This window comes from Sarcophilus harrisii, chromosome 1 (assembly GCF_902635505.1).
Source record: "Sarcophilus harrisii chromosome 1, mSarHar1.11, whole genome shotgun sequence".
In the NCBI taxonomy this organism is placed as follows: Eukaryota; Metazoa; Chordata; class Mammalia; order Dasyuromorphia; family Dasyuridae; genus Sarcophilus; species Sarcophilus harrisii.
In genome coordinates, this window is record NC_045426.1 from 313,164,093 (window position 1) to 313,170,092 (window position 6,000).

Genomic DNA, 6,000 nt, shown 5'->3' on the forward strand with positions numbered 1-6,000 from the left:
GGAAGAGCCAAAACAGAGAAAGAAAATTATAGACCAATCTCCCCTAATAAAGATTAATGCAAAAAATTTAAAATAAAATATTAGCAAAGAGATTACAACAACATTACCTAATGGGATTTGCAGGGCTGGTTCAATATCAGGGAAAACTATTGGAATAACTGACCATATCAATAACAAAACTAACAGAAATCATATTATTATCTCAATAAAGACAGAAAAGACTTTTGATAAAATACAGCACCCATTTCTATTAAAATAACACCAGAGAGCACAGGAATAAATGGAATTTTCCTTAAAATGATAAGGAGCATCTTTCTAAAAATCACCAGCAAGCATATATAATGGGGAGAAGCTAGAAGCATTCTCAATTAGATCAGGAATATAACAAGCATGCTTATTATCACCAATATTATTCAATATGGTACTAGAAATGTTAGCTTTAGTAATTAAAGTAGGTAATGGGGAAACAAAATAATTACTCTTGCAGAGATGACATGACGGTATATTTAGAGAATTTTAGAAAATCAACTAACAATAACTTGAAATAATTAACAACTTTAGCAAACTTGCAGGATAAAAACACACAAATCATCAGTATTTCTATATGTTATCAACAAAGCCCAGCAGCAAAAGATAGAAAAATTCCATTTAAAATACCTGTAGACAGTATAAAATATCTGGGAGTCTACCTGTCAAGCAAATCCAAGAACTATATGAACACAATGACAAAACACTTTTCACACAAATAAAGTCAAATCTAAACAATTGGAAAAATATTTAGTTATGGGTAGGTGAAATATAATAAAAATTATAATTCTGCCTAAATTAGTCTACTTATTCAGTGCTATATCAAACTACCAAAAATTATTGTATAGAACTAGAAAAAATAATAACAAAATTCATCTGGAATAATAAAAGGTCAAGAATATCAAGGGAACTGATGAAAAAAATGTAAAGGAAGGTGGCCTAGCCATATCAGACCTAAAACTGTATTATAAAGCGGCAGTCATCAAAACTTACAATACTGGGTAAGAAATAGAGTGGATCCAGTAGAATTGGGTTAGGTACACAAGACACAATAGTCAATGACTATGTAATCTACTGTTTGATAAATCAAAAGACTCCAGCTTCTGAGATAAGAGTTCATTATTTGACAAAAATTATTGGGAACATTTTTAACAAAGGATTTGAAAATAAGAGTGTGCTACTTACTAGTAAGAGAAAAAGTAACATAAACCAACATCTCATACCATACCAAGATAAGATTGAAACAAGTACATATTTAGGCAAAAACAGTGATACTATAAGTGAATTAAGAGAGTAAGGGAAAGTTACCTGTCAGATCTTTGGAGAAGGAAGGAATTTATGGCCAAAGAATTAGTGAATATTATGAAATGCAAAATGGACAATTTTGATTACATTAAATTAAAAAGGTTTTGTACAAACAAACCAATGCAGCCAAGATTAGAAGGGAAGCAGAAAACTGGGAAACTATTTTTACAACCAATGTTTCTCATAAAGGCCTCATTTCTATTACACAGAGAGAACTAAGTTAAATTTATAAGAATATGTCATTCCCCAATTGATAAGTGGTCAAAGGATATGAACAGACAATTTTCAGATGAAGAAATTAAAGCCATTTTTAGTCATATGAAAAAGTGCTCTAAATCACTAATGATTAGAGAAATGCATATCAAGACAACTCTGAGGTATTATCTCATCTCTCAAATTGACTAAGATGACAGGAAAATATAATGATAAATGATGCTGGGGATGTAGGAAAAGTGGGACACTAATGTACTGTTGGTGGAGTTGTGAAATGATCCAATTATTCTGGAGAGCAGTTTGAAACTATGCTCAAAGGACTATCAAACTGCCCATGCCCCTTGACCTAGCAATGTCTTTACTGGGTTTGTATCCCAAAGAGAACATAAAAGAGGGGAAAGGACCTACATATACCAAAATATTTGTAATAGATCTTTTTGTAGTGGCAAGGAACTAGAAATTGAATGAATACCCATCAGTGGGAGAATGGCTGAATAAGTTATGGTACATGAATGTTATGGAATGTTATTATTCTATAAGAAATGATTAACAGGTTGATTTCAGAAAAGCCTGGGAAGATTTACATGAATTGATGCTGAGTGAAGTGAGCAGAACCAAGAGAAAAATTGAACACAATAACAAGATTATGTGGTTATCAGCTGTGATGGACTTGACTCTTTTCAACAATGCTGTGATTCAAGGCAATTCCAGTAGACTTGTGATAGAAAGTGTCGTTCTAGCCCAGAGAGAGACTATGGAGACTGAATGTGGATCAAAGCATGATATTTTCACTTTTTTTCTGTTGCTGTTTGTTTATTTGAATTTTTTCTTTCTTGCATTTTTCCCCCATTTAATTTTTACACAGCCTGCTGAATATGGAAATATGTTCAGAAAAATTGTACATGGTTAACTTATAACAGATTGCTTGCTGTTTTGGGGAAGAGCAAAAAGGGAAGAGGAAGAAAAATTTGTAACATAAAGTTTTGCAGAGGTGAATGTTGAAAACTATCTTTGTATGTATTTGGGAAAATAAAATATTATTAAAAGCAATAAAAGTGCAAATTAAAGCATCTCTGCAAAACTACTTCACAACTGTCAGATTGCCTAAGATGATAGAAAAAGATAATGACAACTGTTGGAGGGGATGTGAAAAAACTGGGACACTAATACATTGTTGGTGGAGTTGTGAACTAATCCAATTGTTCTGGAGTCCAATTTAGAACTATGCTCAAGGGCTATAAAATGGTGCGTATTCTTTGATTCAGCAGTGCCACTACTGGGTGTGTATCCCAAAGATATTAAAAAGGGAAAAGCATCCATATGTGCAAAAATTTTTCTTAGCTATTTTTTTTTGTTTCAACGAATTGGAAAATGTGTGGATGCCCATCAATTGGGAAATGGCTGAATAAGTTATGGTATATGAATGTAATGGAATATTATTGTTCTATAAGAAATTTTTAGGCTGATTTCAGAAAAATCTGGAAAGACTTAATGCTAAGTGAAGTAGAAGAATCAGGAAAACATTTTACATAACAACAGCAAGATTGTATGATGACAACTCTGATAGACTTGACTTTTCTCAGCAAGTAACTGATCCAAGGCAATTCCAATGAACTTTGGATGAAAAATGCCATCTGCACCCAGAGAGAGAATGATGGAGATTGAATGCAGATTGAAGCATACCATTTTTTTCTTCTAGTTTTTCCCCTTTTGTTCAGATTTTTCTCTTCCAACATGAATCATATGGAAATACATAAAAATGAATAAAATAACTTAAATAAATAAAAATCAAAAGCAGATATACAGGATGGAGAGATCAGATAAAATAGCCATTCCATCTGAAATATTCAATTCACTAATGTGTTGAAGACTCAACACAATTTTTTGAGCAACAAAAAATTATCAAACTGTGCATATCCTTTGATCCAGCAGTGTTACTACTGGGCTTATATCCCAAAGAGATCATAAAGAAGGGAAAGGGACCTGTATGTGCACGAATGTTTGTGGCAGCCCTCTTTGTAGTGGCCAGAAACTGGAAACTGAGTGGATGCCCATCAATTGGAAAATGGCTGAATAAATTGTGGTATATGAATATTATAGAATATTATTGTTCGGTAAGCGATGACCAACAGGATGATTTCAAAAAGGCCTGGAGAGACTTACACGAAATGATGCTGAGTGAACCGAGCAGGGCCAGGAGATCATTATATACTTCAACAACAATACTATATGATGACCAATACTGATGGACCTGGCCATCCTCAGCAATGAGATAAACCAAATCAGTTGCAATGGAGCAGTAATGAACTGAAACAGTTACACCCAGCAAAAGAACTCTGGGAGATGATTAAAAACCATTACATTGAATTCCCAATCCCTTTATTTTTGCCCACCTGCATTTTTGATTTCCTTCACAGGCTAATTGTACAATATTTCAAAGCCCGATTCTTTTTGTACAGCAAAATAATGGTTTGGTCATGTATACTTATTGTGTATCTAATTTATACTTTAATATATTTAACATCTACTAGTCATCCTGCCATCTAGGGAGGGTGGGAGAAGGAAGGGAAAAATTGGAACAAGAGGTTCGGCAATTGTCAATGCTGTAAAGTTACCCGTACATATAACCTGTAAATAAAAGGGTATTAAAAAAAAAAAAAAAAAACAGTTCTCTGAGCAAGATTGGCTTCAAGGTATTGACCTCTGGTCTCAGAGAAGAGAGCCATCCTTGAGACAATTCCTCTCTCTGTGTTTTGAGGCACACTCCATCTTTGATATTTCTAGATATCCTTTGTCCTTCTCTTGAAGTCCTCACTCTATTCAGCCCCACCCCAATTCATCTCTCCTATCTTTTTTAAGAATTCTAGGATACATAAAGCTGAGTTTTGAATGATGGACTATCTTTTTTTTTTTTTTTAATTGTAACTTTTTATTGACAGAACATATGCCTGGGTAATTTTTTTTACAACATTATCCCTTGCACGCACTTCTGTTCCGACTTTTCCCTTCCCTCTCTCCATCCCCTCCCCTAGATGGCAAGCAGTCTTATACATGTTAAATATGTCACAGCATTTCCTAAATACAATATATGTGTGCAGAAAAGTACAGTTCTCTTGTTGCCCAGGAAGAATTGGATTCAGAAGGTAAAAATAACCTGGGAAGAAAAACAAAAATGCAAACAGTTTACACTCATTTCCCAGTATTCTTTCTTTGGGTGTAGTTGCTTTTGTCCATCATTGATCAACTGGAATTGAATTAGATCTTCTCTTTGTTGAAGATATCCACTTGATGGACCATCTTTCAAGGGACACTTGATATAAAGACAATTTTCTGAGTGCTAGAGGAAAATGACTTTGTCCCTCCCAATTATATATATATATATATATATATATATATATATATATATATATATATATATATAAACTTATTCTTCCTTGGATACTAGGAGTGTCTAGATCTTTAATGTTTTTCCACATATTATTGGTCCTTTACTTTCTTTTTAACATTTTTTTCCAATAGTAATTTTTTTCCCCCAAATACATGTAAAGATAGCTTTCAACATTCATTTTTGTAAAACTTTGTGTTCTAAATTTTTCTCCCTCTCTCCCTTACCTTCCCCTTCCCCAAGACAGCAAATAATCTGATATAGGTTAAATATGTGCAATCCTTTTAAACATTTCCCATATTTTTACATTTATTTTTTATAAAGTTTTGATTTCAAATTTTCTCCCTTCCTTTCTATCTTTTTCCCTCTTTAAGGATGGCTAGCAAAAAAATGTTTGTGGCAGCACTTTTTATAGTGGCAAGAAACTGGAAACTGAGTGGATGACCATCAGTTGGAGAATGGTTGAGTAAGTTATGGTATATGAACATTATGGAATATTATTGTTCTATAAGAAATGATCAGGAGGATGATTTTAGAGAGGCCTGGAGAGACTTACATGAACTGATGTGAAGTGAAATGAGCAGAATCAAAAAATCATTATACACGGCAACATCAATATTATACGACAATCAATTCTAATTGAATGTGACTCTTTCCAACGATGAGATGAATGATGCCAGTTCCAATGATCTTGTGATGAAGAGAGCCAGCTACACTCAGAGAGGACTGTGTTTACTGAATGTGGATCACAACAAAACATTCTCACTCTTTTTGATGTTGTTTGCTTGCATTTTTTTTACTTACTTTCCTTTTTGATCTAATTTTTCTTGTCCAACAAGAGAATTGTATAAATATATTTACATATATTTATGTGTAAAAATATTTAAACATGTATAACATATATTGGATTGCTTACCATTTAGGGGAGAGGGTGAGGGAAGGAGGGGAAAATCTGAAACACAAGGCTATGCAAGGGTCAATGTTGAAAAAATTATCCATGCAGATGTTTTGAAAATAAAAAAATAAGAAAATTTTGGGAAAAAAAGGATGCCTAGCAGTTTGATATGTTT